The 14355-nt window shown below is 35.2% G+C and overlaps 1 long non-coding RNA gene across 4 annotated transcripts in view; it reads right to left on the reverse strand.

Moving 5' to 3' along the window:
- Positions 1 to 1951: 1951 nt before the first annotated feature.
- LOC106854553 (uncharacterized) overlaps positions 1952 to 14355 on the reverse strand; it is a 371490-nt gene continuing 359086 nt past the window's right edge. For 2 of the 4 annotated variants that reach the window (XR_015803160.1, XR_015803161.1), the window contains 3 exons: positions 12320 to 12351; positions 3977 to 6641; positions 1952 to 2559 (listed from right to left, as the gene is read on the reverse strand). This is a non-coding gene — a long non-coding RNA (uncharacterized LOC106854553). The remainder of the gene's footprint in view (positions 2560 to 3976; positions 6642 to 12319; positions 12352 to 14355) is intronic. The other 2 variants (XR_015803163.1, XR_015803162.1) reach the window with 2 other exon arrangements.

Consider the following 14355-nt stretch of genomic DNA (forward strand, 5'->3'; position numbering starts at 1 on the left):
ATAAAATTGTGCTGCATAGAACAATAGGAAATAATTTAGTAAGAATAAAATATGAAATAATAAAGATAGTTCAGATATTTTTCCCTTACTATTGCAATATAAGATATTTGCAACCTGACCTTGAAAAGATGACCCATGTATGTTGGTTACATTTTTATAAAATAGTTATACTTTAGGGCAAGTGCATGACATGGAAGCCATCAACCCTAATGCTTAGCATTTGGCAAAGTTACAAGAGAGAAAAGCCTCAGAGTGCTTTAATAAGAAATTAATGTTAATGGAGAATAGCAGCGCCCACCCTTCCAGTAACACAGAGGTAGCTTTTATTCCTTGTTATCATTCTTAATTTACTTTTAAGGTTTGGGAAATAATTATGTATAAATTTCTGCCATCGAGGCTGCTGCTCATCAGTAAGTGTCAAAATCACACAGTTTATATTTGTAGCTGATTTCACCTATCATAATGAGAAGCTTCTAGCTATATAAGGGCCCTTGTTTTCATGAGCTGTATATAAAAATATCCTTAAAATAATTAAAATAGTTAATGAAAAATGTACTACTTTATAATTACTAATTTTATTAAACTATTACTTTATATTAAATTACATTTTTCTAAAGATGTTATTTGAAGAATAAGATGGAAGAAGTGTACTGAATTAAGAAGAATTGAACACAATAAAAATACTGCCTACCCACAAAGCATCATCTCTACTTGATTTTAAACTGATCTCTATATATGATGTGAACAATAACATTTTAAAAGTGCTGATTTTTTAAGTAACCAATGTGATATATAAGACAATTAATTATGTCAGAAATTATTTGCAACCATCATACAAGGAGCCTCAAGATGTGATTTAACAAGAGGAAGAGATAATTTCAAGCATGCAATCCCTTCCCCTTATTCTCCTTCCAACACATCCTTCTGGAAAGAAATGAAGAGATGATGAAGGAATAGCGAGAAAACAGAGTTGTAAAAGAGAGTTTGGAAGTACGAAGGAACACAATAAGAAACAGAAGATGGAAAACTCAAAGGAATTATTTATTAGGAGATAAATAAATGAATTACTTTGAAGATGAGAATTAATATTACAAAACCGATAGGTTGGAGAAAGCGTTATGGCAAAGGGATGGAAAGGGAGGATGAAAGAAAATTTTCATAAGCAGCATGTATTCTGAAGGACTGTTGAGTGATGGGACTAAACCAGATATTAAAAGGCAAATACACAGTTCCCCTCACACTGCCTGTTAATACTAAATGAAAATTGTATTTCAAAATACATATTTACAATTACTTTGAAAATATACACTTAATATATCCTTGGAACATTTTTGTGTGTGCCTATAAATTTACTAGATGAATACTTGTATTGCAAGTCTGTGGTTTTAAGTTCTCTCTATAGATAATTAAGATACACTGTACATATCTGAAATCTCAAGCCACAATTTGTCTTAGCATTGTCATTAAGTGAACCTAATATAGCCAGTAAGAGGTGAGGACATTTCACACAAATGACTTGTCCATAAGCTATTTCATACTGTATAAAATTACTGGCCTGAATTCTGAGGAGTTAAAGGATTATCTTTATAAAGGCTAAATAGATTGGAAATTTCTTTCATCATCCATCATAGGAAAAATACCTAGAATAAACCCAGGAACAGGAAAAATATAGGTTCTAAACATCAAAATGTGTCATTAATATATTCAGAGTCTCCTTTTTGTGACAAATATTTCAAATTGAAAATCGTATATTGTATGTCACCGCACTCTTTGTAAAAGAATTTATCAAAACAAAGAGCTGTGGTGAGAAATGACCCAGAAAATCAAACCAAACCAGCCTTGGTGAGACCTACCAAACTTCCAACATAATAACAAGTGGTTTAAGCAAAGTAATACAATAATACACCAAAGAGTGTAATTTAACTTTACACATTCAAGAGGATTATACTTGTTTCTGGTTGAAAACCATTTTATTGTTTAAACACTTTTAAAAGGACAGTAGAATCTCGATCACTCTTTCCATCAGTTAATTTCATGCAGGAGAATTTAATAAATAGATTACAATATGTTGACTCGCATGGATTAACACTACTTCAAAAAGACGTTATTTTGAATCATAATGGTTCACAAAGTAATTATCTTTTCTCCCTGCAATTACAGGTCTTTAGGTAATTGATTTTGTCTGTAAATATATATGTATCAATCTTCTTTTCCATAATATCTGGAATACCTACACTATTTCTGTTTACTCTCGGGCCTGAAGTTTACACTCTTGCCTCCCAGGAATACCATGGCCTGTGCTCAAGGACAGCCCTCTGATATGGCACTAATCCAAATTTACACTACTCTGAAGGAAGACCTATTCAAGAAAGAACCTTAAGAGTCATGCAGGGAGAGACCTGCCCCTGATTCATTCAGGAGCTTCTTCAGGCCATCCCATTGACCCTTGCTTCTGTGCCTTGCCTTTTCCTGCAGACATTCCTTTCTGATCCAGAGCTGGTACTACAGCCATGACGACAGATCTCTGGGCTGTGTCTGATCCTCATGTCATCACTGGACCTGCAAAGAAGAAAGAAACACAAAACAATCAGACACAATGCATGAACTCCATAGAGGTCAAATAAACACTTATTGCACGTTTCTGAGTGTTATCTCTAGTGCCATACTGTAAACCTGAGCTGTAAGATTCTCTGTATCACTTTTCATCCCATGCCCTGCTCCTTGCACTGTCTTTCCTGCCTGTTTCCTTTAAACAGAAGCTGTTACAAGAAATTGCCAATGGCCAGCTCTCCTTTGCTTCCTTCCTGACAAATAGGCAGCGACACTCTTCCATGAAAACACCTCAGAACATCAGCAGGATATCCTTCTAGGCTATTGGAAGGATTACATCCTGGTGAGGAGAGTCTGAGACACCTGAGACTGTAAGACTGAGCAACAGCGAGGCAGAGAATCTGTGCAGCTATTGAGATAGCAACTAATCAAAAAACAAATTCATCCACAAATAAATAAGAGGGAAAACTGGAATGCTCTATGCAATTGTGATATTTACCACAGCTAGAAATTATATATTTCAAAAGGCTTAAAGGACATAGCTTACCATTGCTGTTCGGACACTAGATTTATAGGAACACCACACAACATATTAGTCTCACATTATGCATGGGACTACATACGTGCACACACACACACAAAATAAACCTGAGATTTTCATGGTGGTATTAAAACTGTTTTTTGTAATTTCTTGCAGTAAAAATGGTGCCATTTATTCCCTTTCCTTCAGTATCACTGATGGATTATCAGTGATACAAAAGTCAGTGTTTGTTCAGGCAACTGGAGCTTTGCTGCGCTGAAGTAGTAGAACACAACAGGAAAAGGGGCATATAATGTAACAATAATGTAACAAATATACAAGATCCACTCCTCAATTTGTAACATGGATTTGAAGTTAATTTCTTAGTGTCACATATTTAGAAATTATGCACAAAATTAAACAATACAACAGAGGATAAACTAAGAATAGTAACACCATAACATAAAATCTGAAGGGTGAGAACTCATTAAATCCAAATTTATGATCATCATTTAATGTTGTTGATATTTGCCCCACAATATCTAATATTTTCCAAATGTCCCCAGTCCACTTATTGACAACCTGCTGTACAAACAGTAATCTCAGCAGGCTGAGGAGGAAACAAAAATCTGCAACTAAAATTTAAAGAACTTAATTCAATACCAATTTAACCACAGATATGCTTGCTTTGTTTAAAATTGCCATTATCTACCTGTTTATTTAAAACCTGAATTTATGAACTGAAAATATTTAATGGGAATAAAAAGTCCATCTTTGATGGAATTAAGACTAAATTATTACCTCCTTCAAGTAGAATACACAAGAGACATGTTTTTATACTCTTCTTTTTTTAAAAAAAAGGTGACCTGTCAAGTTTCATACGAGCAGATAAAGGAAACAACTTACATTGCCCTTTGCAGCAGGGCTCTACTTCCTTTAGGATCATTCCATTTCTTTTTCCTTGATATAGAAGTCAAGCAGAGCTTCCCAGCTCTGTGGCAATCCTGACGCACTGCATCTACCAGGGAGCAGCAGAGCCACTGGTTCCACTTGCCCTGCAACAGGAAGAGTATCCAAAGTCTCCACCAGCTGGGGCTCCGGGCTCACAGGAATGGCAGGTTGCACCAAGGACCCCTCCAAGCCAGGGCAGGATTTTCATGTAAGTCTCCATGACAGAAGTGGAAAGAATAGGGATGTATATCTGGTAGCACTTTTGAATTACCTTCCAAGCTCCAACCAGTACAAGGATTTCCCGAGCCCAATGTGTCTTTCAAGGTATGTAACCATCATTAGTGTTTATGTCCTCCAAAAATGTCCAGCCTTCCCTTGAGCTCTTGGGAGCTTTTAGCACCTTCAGCAAACACAATATTAGTAAACACAAGTATCTCTACAAGCCCCTGTATGAAGAAGCTAATACATGCTTCCCAGATCTATACTCCTTCCCCAAGCAAAACGTTTCAAGGCAAGAAAAGTGTAAACTGAACTTGATTAAATAAAAAGCTTAATGCTCAGGAAGGAGTACAAGAAGTTTACTTTGAATTCCGAGTGCTAATTTGAAGGACTTTAAAAACAAGCCTTAATTATTTTATTTTCCAAATGTTGTACTCACAAGGCCTGATACTTTTTTATTATTATTGGTACTGCTTAACAACTCAACTTCATCATAGAGATGTGTAAATGTCTCTTTTCACAGTAATTCTCAGAATTTTTAGTATTTCAATATTTTCTGCCATTTTTTCACAATATTTAGAATTACATATATAATTAAAATTAACTTGCCTTTCCTTCCTCCCCATTTTATATATAAAAATGTGCTGTAAATTTTGACTTTTATCTATTTTCTAAAACATATTTTTACTACCTTCATCTGTATTATGGAAAGTTTTGTCTTTCCTTTTTTTTTTCCTTAATAAAAGATCTTTTCCGCTCCCAAGAAACAAGTCTTATCTGGTGATTCACTGCTGATCTGACCATTTTATCCTTACCTAGAACATGTGTATCATCTCCTTATGGACTTATTTGCCATGCAAAGCAATACATTTTCTAATTTTCCCCACCTTGCAGATGTTTCTGGAGCAAATTAAGCCCACTAATATTCTAATCATGTGAATTATCCCACTGAGTGTCTCATATGCCAATTGAGACACTGTTGTGATCATTAATTAAGATTTCAGCTCTTCCTGTTATTTCCCTTCGCAAATTAGTGCAGAAACAATTAAAATGTTTGGTGGATTGACATTCTACTATTGTGTTTGTCCTTCTTATGACCTTCTTAAAAATCATTCTTAAACTAAAAATGTTTAAGTCATCTTCCCACTAATTATTGTATATACACATCTTTGAATACTTGGAATCACTTTTGATCCAATTTAAACATTTTGTCATTAGTGAGTGACCAAGACTGTGTCTCAAAATGTTCATGAGAGCAGAACTATATTTTATGGGTCAATATTAATAAAGAAATTACAACAGGTCATGGAATTATTTCACTGCTCAAAATAATTATAATATCAAGTTATTTTCCAGTTTCCTCTTCTCTCCTATCCATGCACATGCAAGTACCAATACTGTACAAAACTGTGTCAACTATTGCTTTGGTAAGGTTTCCTGTATAAGCATCACTTAATTCTTAGGAATTACGAAATAAGACTTGGGAAATTCCTTTATGTACTAACAACCCTGTGAGCACATATCTCTCACTGAATACATCCGCTTGAACTAAATTCAAATTCACTAAGTTATGGTGCATGTTATTAGCTCACACACATGCACTTGACAATTTTTTTAAGTGGCAGGTTGCTCTCACTGAAGCTGAGAACTTTTAAACATGTTCCTCTATGAGAAAAATGAAAAAAAAAACAACAGTAAGAGCAGCATGAAAAGGTAAGAACAATTAAAACCACTGGAACTGTGTCCCAGTTCCACAGAAACACACCCAGAGAACCCAAGAAATGTGCAGAGTACTCTTTGAGGTGATTAACAGGAATCAGTGTTGTGAGAAGAATTACCATGCATCAAGGCTTACTATTAGATTCCTACATTGTTTTGTAACCACTGTCACAACAATGCTAATATTAGGCTGCAATTTCAGTTATATCTTCAGCAAAAAATTATTTCTTCATAAAAAGCTCTCTCCTATGTTCCTCCACGCATGGCTTCAAACACCAGACATTAGGTGGCAGTTAGCTGTTCCATTCAATTGGTTCCAAAGCACAAAGCTTTCAATTGTTGTCTCTGCCTAACATCAAGTACATCAATTACTCATTCCCAATCTTCAGCCATACTTCTGCAATTCTAAGGACTTTTAACCAGCATACTGAAGAGCAAGTACTTGAGAATTTGTCCTAAAAAGTACCATCTTCTCAGTTATCTCCAAGGTGAACTCAAGTTCAACCAGCTGTTCATATATTTTTCCCTTTCTCTCATATTTGTGTTAAAGTGTTCATATCACATGAAATTCATACCAAGCTATTGCAGGTCTACTATTAAATATGAAACAGAATCAAAGCACTCTCCTCTTCAGCAAAGTCCAGGGTTGCCTGAGGGCTCCAGTGTCTCCAGTGCTCTCTACCTGCATTCAACATGAAGAAAGGTACCTGTAAGAGCATATTTACACAGCATTTGCTCTTAATGCTGTACTGCTTACTACAGCATGTAGTAAAGCAAAACAAAATGTAAGAATATTCTAAAATACTTTCTAAATCAAAAAGAAAGTATTCTAAATGGCCTCCATCTCCTATCTTACAGCAAGTTATAAAATAAAAAATATGTTGTGTTTAGCTCCAGTAATTAGAGTTGCAAGAATTATACTAAAATTACTTAGTTTTCCATTATCAGTCTTAAAAAATTGAGTATTGACTTAAGAAGCGAAAACGTTATCTGACATATCCATCAGCACAGAAAACAAATCAATATTGGTACTTTTGTAATTTCACTAGAACGTATGTATTGAAGACTGGGCAGAGGATGGGGAAGGGGTTGGAAGCTATTCTATGTAGAATGCTCTGGGACAAAATCTGTTGTTTAAATATATACAGTGCTTATTATTAGATATTAGTATTTTTATTTAAAAAAGTATAAAATAAATGCAAACAATTTCTAAAGCAAGACAAGCACTCTCCAGAGTTATGCGCTTTAAAAAAAATTTTTTTAAGAAGATGCCACATTTTTCTGCTTTTTAATCATACTCTTTGAATAGATGGCAATTTGAAGTATGGCATCATGGTTGAGCATTTCCAGTCCATATTAACATTTTTTAAAAAGAAAAGCCAAAACCCCACAGTCCCTGGTATCTTAAAAAACCAAAAACAAACGGGAAGGCAATTTAAAGAATTCATTCTATTATTTGCACACTCTTTAAGCAATTTAAACTTTGTTCATCTTACAGTTTCTAGTTGTTAGTGATCAGACACAACAACATCTGTTTTATTGTAACCAAAAACATCAAATACTTCTTTATTATCTGTTCAATGTAATTATCTGTGTTGGACATCTCATAGGAATCCATCCAGAGACTATTTCTGCAAGGTGTTGAATTCTCTGCAAAAAAATTCGGAGTGTCTGCCGATCTTATTAGTGAAACTGAGAGTCTTCAATGCCCTGAAAAATTAGGCCAAAATTCAAATTTTCTTTCATTATCAACATCACAGATTCTCAGATAGTTTACACAGGCTCCAATGTCTATTGCTCTAGTCAAGACTGGCTTTCACACAGCAGTTTTGAGAATTGCAGCTGGAACACAGAAATCAACATATTTTTTAGAGGGAGGGAACAACCTACTATGAAGATGCAAAGGTGCTCTTTACCCTCCAGTAATAAACACACATACATTTCTTATTGAATTTGTGACTGGTATCATCAATCCAGAGTTTTTGTCTGCGCTAATCCACATGGAAGATGCCTGGAAGGTCACATAAAACACCATTTCCTTCTGTGGGAAGCTGCCATGACTCTCAATGTCCTCAGCGCTGCCAAGCATTTGATCTATAAACTTATATTTATGCTGGCAGTTCACACTCAGTTTGAAAATCTGCAAATCATTTTGCTCAGCAGTCTTCAGTACATTAATTTGCAGCACAGTTGGCAGAACATATAGTAAACATAGTGGTCATCCAGTTTCCTTCAAAGTTTGCTTCACCGACAGCGAGCATACTGTTTGCTTTAGCTCTGAAGTCTTGTACAAACGTGTGTCTTACAAGGCGTTAACAGTCTACTTTATTCTCAGAAATAAAAATATGACAATTAAAAAAAAGCATTTGCAATTGCCTTCTGTCATTATCTGCAGAATTTTCAGGCAAAAAAAAAAAATCAGAGGTTTTTTCTCCCTTAGTATTAGCCTGTCTCTCATTTCTAAATCAAGCTTATTTCTTGAACATAATGCTAACAAGTCTGAAAGTAATGCCTAAAAGAAATACTAAACACGACCCAAATGGAAAACACATCTTTCAAAAGTTCTTTAAAATTGACTAAAGCTATTAAAGGGAATATTTTGAGGAAGAATCTTTTTCAAGGAATACTTTCACAAGAATATACTACTATAAATGTTAACATAAGATATGGAATGGGTAAATATTTATTGCATCCTGTGTGGATTCTCTACCTGTCACTGCTTCCATCTTCTTCTGAATATGTGGTGATCCTAGCAAGCTCTTTAATGGAACAAGTATTTGATCTTCTGAGAGTTTTAATTAAGACAAATCTATAGTTTGTGTAGAAAGTCCTTGAAACAGTCAGCCCAAAAGTAGTGAACAGCCTGAAAGAACTCCAGGAAATACAGGGCATTTGAGCAGCAGACCAAGATGATGAGGAATATAGAAAAATGTTCTCAGCTATGAAACAAAACCTCGCAAGTAGAGCCGAAAATCTAGAAATAAACAGATAACAGATGCAAGGTCCAGGTTACTGAGGACAGCAAGTGGGGTGAAACAAAGCTCGGAAAACACTGGAAGTCCACTGGGTTTAGAGTCAAGGAATTGAAAACTATTACTTCTGGAATTTGTTGGGAGTGCTCCAGTAAGTCAGCTTCCACAGGCAAAAAATGGATGGATCTCTGTATGGGTGGAAGAATAGCTGGCAGAGGTTGCAGCCTAAGACTGACCAATTGTGTTTTGTCCTTTTGTCATTTCTTACACAGGACTTAAACTGGAACCCGTTTCAAACATAGTGGGTTTCATGCTTTCTGTGTCATAATCACAGACAGGGAAAACCACATCAAACCAAACCACATGCAGGTTTATTTCTGCAAATAGCAAGACCTTCTATTGCCCTTCATTTCTCTGAATAATAAACCAAATATACTCATTTGTACGGAGGTGTTTGCCACAAACTTGTATTTTTAGTCCTCGGTAGGGTATAGTAAGTTCAGAGAAAGGAGACAGGAAAGGAATAACATTTAAATAATTTGGAAAATACTGCAGTCAATAAATTATACTTTTGTTCTTCCCTAGTGAATTTCTCCCACCTTGACATGCTTGACAACTATGCATTAGTTTAAAATTCCAATTTGTAAAACTGGCAGGTTGAAAAAAATGCTAAAACATGCTTGTTTACTGGGGTAGAAATCTTGAACTGAATGTGCCAGATTTGCAGCAGAAGTGGCTTTTGGATGAAGGCTGATCTCTGACCTTGTCATGTAATCTCTGCTGAAATCAGTGAAAAGTGCATTTACTAAGAAGCAAAGAAATAATTTCAAACATAGCATTCTTATCTGATATTGGAATTAAAATAGCTGCATCAAATCAAATATCCACTCTATTTTTATCTCTTTTAGGCTGTTCTTGATACTTCTGAAGCTCAATCCAGCTGAGATCACTGGATCTAAAAATTCTTGTTTTTCTTTAAAAGCTTTTTTTATTTTTCTGTCCGCTTACAGATCCTCTCTGAGTCATATGAGGTACAGAAGATACATTCTTGCCATCACTAAAGCAATAGAAAATACTACAGTAGAAGGAGGATGAGCATGGACTATGTCTAATTTTGCAAATAGCATGGCACAATGGCAGTGAAATTTGTCAAGTGAATCATTCTCTGCAGAAGACCAGCAGTCCATGTTTCATATTTTTATATAGATATATTTATATATATATATTTGAAAGGCTCATAGCTGACTAATTCTCGTTTGCTCCTGTGAGCCAATGCCCATTAGAGGTCAGAGCTCATTAGCTGTGCACTAACAGGACAGCATCTCTTACCAATTCAGGGCCATCAGGAAAGAATTGAGTTAGAGCATTCTGAAGACACTTGGAGGCGGACTTAAGCACAGTTGTAAAAAGAGTCCTTATCTAATATTAAACACTAAAGTGGACACAGTCATAGATAAGCTGGACCTTGTTGCTTAAGATCCCTGACAAATCATAAGTTGTTCATGAAATTCACAATAGTAGCACGTGATGGCAGGAAGATATTAGGGCAGCAAGACAACAGAAAAACTCACTCCAAAGCAGCAGGATAATCCACAGATAAGACAGTCTTATGCCTGTAAAACACCCTCTGAGATCACACTGTTCATGACAGCACAGAGAGAATTTTCTGCAACATAAATCTAAAACCTCCAGAAGCTAAAACCATTCAAAACAATGGTACTGCACAGCCATACTCATAGTCTACTTGCTTCAAAGTTGTAGAGATACAGTTAGCTTTTCCCTTCCTTTTCTGCTTAAGTTGAAATGTCCAAAATAGAGTTAAATTTGTTCTTTGGATGAGTTTATTATCTTATGTATTATAAGGGCCTGTAAGTAAATGGAACCCATATTCAGAGTGGAGTTTAGAATGTAGTGTTTTGCTCATTCTGTTTCAGAAATACTTAACCTTTTATTAGAGCTTTTAATATATTAGAACAACAATTCGGGCATGATTTTTCTTTTCATCTGTTTTTATTTCACTTGTTTCCCCATGTGCAGAATTTGAAGCGTCACCTCAAATTTTTCACCTGCTAGTTCATTTGGGAAAAAGTTGTTTGACTTTCCTCTATGTTAAATATACATATAAAAACCTTATGAGATTTATGACTATTAAAAAATTCAGTTATTACTGAAATAACGGAAACCTTGACTGGAAATACTATTAACAAAAATTGAGCTATAAAAACTATGCTAATCCCTTCTGGTAAATTTGAAGTGTATTATAGACTGGTTTAATTTGAAGCATCTGACTTCTCACAGAGATGAAAACAAGATCCTTTGAAAAATGAGTAATTAAAAAAAATCAATATTTATTTTCACATGGGAAGATACCTTGGGAAAAGCTGAAATACTTATGGATAATTTATTAGCAGAAACATTTCTACTCCCACCCTACAATGCACTTAACTTCAACTGTTCTGAGAGGCTGATTCCAACCTGGCTTATTCATAGCAAGGATGGAAAACAAATTTGGGGTGAAACATCAGGAGCAGGAGGGGAGAAAATAAAAACAAGAAAATAGGTGTCTTGCAGATCAAACAGTAACTGAATAAAATCACTAGGAAAAAGAACCCCAAACCCCAACAACCTGAAAGCTTCATATAATGACTAATAAAACTTGTATTAAACGGGAAGATGACCTTTACATATTATTGATTTTAACATCTTTTTCTAACAATATGGAGTATAGAAAAATGCTATTTTCCTGTAGATGAGATTTCTGTAAGGTTTCTGCAATATCAGTGGGCAAAACTTCCATGTACGCCAACCCATGAAAAAATAGGCTTGAACGACTACATCAGGAGACATGACAGTAATAAGGTAGTAATGTAGACATTAGAAGATAGCAGGGAATGAATCTAGAGAAAAAAAGCTAACTCAGGCCAGGGACCTGAGATCTACATAGTAAGTATTTCAGCATGTTTTATTTTGACATAGCTCTAGCCTTGATTTCAATAGATTAAACAGTCATTATGTATTAGGTCATCTCATGCATGATGCTATAGCATTTAAAAATCTTTTACTGTCATATAAACAAAAATCCTCCTTGTGTACTATAGGATCACCATTCAATACCAGGCTGGAAAATCAGGATGATCAGAATATTAGCTCTAAAAGATCATTTCTGATCTGAGGTAAAATATTAATAAAGATGAACCCATAAACTTGATAAAGGGGTTTATGCTGCTCAATACACAACCACAGGCTAGAAAAGTTATAGGAATACCACGTCTCCTTAAGGTGTCATACTTCAGGTCAGATAAAGCTGCAGTTTCCCATGTGCTTACTGAAGATGAATCATGTCCACACTGGAGAACTGGAGTTGTCTTGCCAGCTGTGCAGCACTTACCTCCCACAGGGTCTTGGGTTCCCAGGTCACTTCTGAAAGAGAAGTAGAAAAAAAAAGTGGGGCAATAGGAAACTCCGGTTTCAAACCTGCCATGTAGCAGGTAGAGTAGGGACTTAATCAGCCACTTTCATGTTTCTGACAGAAAGGCAACGTTTGGCACAGAACAGCTGCCTCAAATTTCAAATTTAAATCTAATGGAAACACTGAAGGATTCCATTGATTTCCCCTGATGAAGTCACTATGAGTCTGAATCTTAAGATATTCACATCATTATTAAATTCCAGATGAAATACAACCCAGAATGTTTCTATTTTACATGAGAATGTGAAGGAGACCAGAGGGGCAGAGACATGCTTTTTAAACAATATTAAATAATCTTTCAGCACCATCTCTTAAAAGGCTTCTGATAAAATGCTGCAGATTAAGTCTAGATATAGATAAGAATCTGGGTTTCTGGAACTAGTCTGAGTTCCACTTGTTCAATGTATTAACCACTTGCATAAGTACTAATAAAATTCATGGTGATATAATCAGTTCAGAATACAGAAATCTACAAAAGGATAGGATTCATTAGAAATATGGGTAAAGCAAATCAAGCCATAAAATATAGATATTGACAAAGATATCAAAGACTTCTGAAAAAAAATATAAAAGAGTAGAAATTAGGACAGCAGTCTTTTATATGCTATAATTTAAGAGAAAATCACATTCAAATGAACGGGTATGGAAACAGAGAGTGACTTATGAAGCAGAACTACAATGTCATCAAACAAGTCTGCACCACGCAACACTGGTGACACCACATTAATGCTTTCCATTTTAATTTCTTCTTACCAAAATATAAATGGGAGCATGTAGAAAGCAGCTGTCACGAGAGGACAAGGAAGAACTTTTTTTATGAAGCAAAAAAATTATCGTATGAAACATAGAAGTAAACTTATCCGCTCTGTATACTTGGACAGGAGATTCCATCTGGAATGGAATGGTATCTCAAAAGCTTTCAACTAGTAAGACTTATTAGACTGAAAAACTATTCTGCAGTCCTCGAATTACTTGGGATAGATAAAAAGGAGACACAAAAAAAAAACTATACACTAGGGATAAGTTCTTTGATGATAAAAAGAGAGATTAGGAAGAAGATTTTGCACCTGTGAGTGAAAACTGAATACGACCCAGCTGTTTTGCCTGGCTTGCTTTCTAAAGTATTTATTTATAAAGTACTTGGGAAAATAATTTTCAATCATGTATACAGATTTTAGGTTTATATCTCCAAAATCTAAGTGAAGTGTTTAGCAGCGGGAAGTGGTTATAAGCTTTTGCATTTAAGCAACCTGAATAGGAATTCAAATTAAATTCAACAGCTCAGAAAAATAAGTGGAAGAGGATCATCTTTGTGCAAATTTCTCTGGCAGCTCATTCATTACTGGGTCATACTTTATGTGGCACACCAAATTTCTGCAAAGAGAAAAGCCTCTAATTATATCACAATACAAAGGGTGGAAAATCTTTCTAAAACTGGTAAGAAACTCAGTTTTGCAGTGCTTGTAGTGCTCCACTCTCCTTGCTGATAAGTGAAAAGACTTCCAAGCAAACACCATGTAACGTACATAACCGCAACTGTCATTTTCCTTGATAACACATTTAGCTTGTCTTACCTGACAGTTACATCTCATTATTATTTGAGAAAAATGCTGATTTTTGCAAAAAAACCTGGCAAGATTCCACAGGATGTCATTTAGTCATCAAACATCATTCCATAGCATGTCATGTCCCAGCATGTGGGAATTAGTTTTCAAGGCATTTTTCATTTTTACACTCATACAAAATGAAGATTTCCCCCCCCCTCCGCCCCTTATGGATAGAGAGTGTTTTTGATTAGAACAGGTTTTTGATTTTTTTTTTTTTTTTTGAAAGGAAAGGTACATTCTTTCCTTAATAATTTGATTTTTTTTTTGGCAGATGCAATTCTGAGATGTCTAAAAAGCTGCCCTGTCTGAAAACATAATCACTGAAAGATGCTTATTCTTCATAATTTG

Source organism: Sturnus vulgaris, chromosome 4, assembly GCF_052056855.1.
Source record: "Sturnus vulgaris isolate bStuVul1 chromosome 4, bStuVul1.hap1, whole genome shotgun sequence".
NCBI classification, from domain to species: domain Eukaryota; kingdom Metazoa; phylum Chordata; class Aves; order Passeriformes; family Sturnidae; genus Sturnus; species Sturnus vulgaris.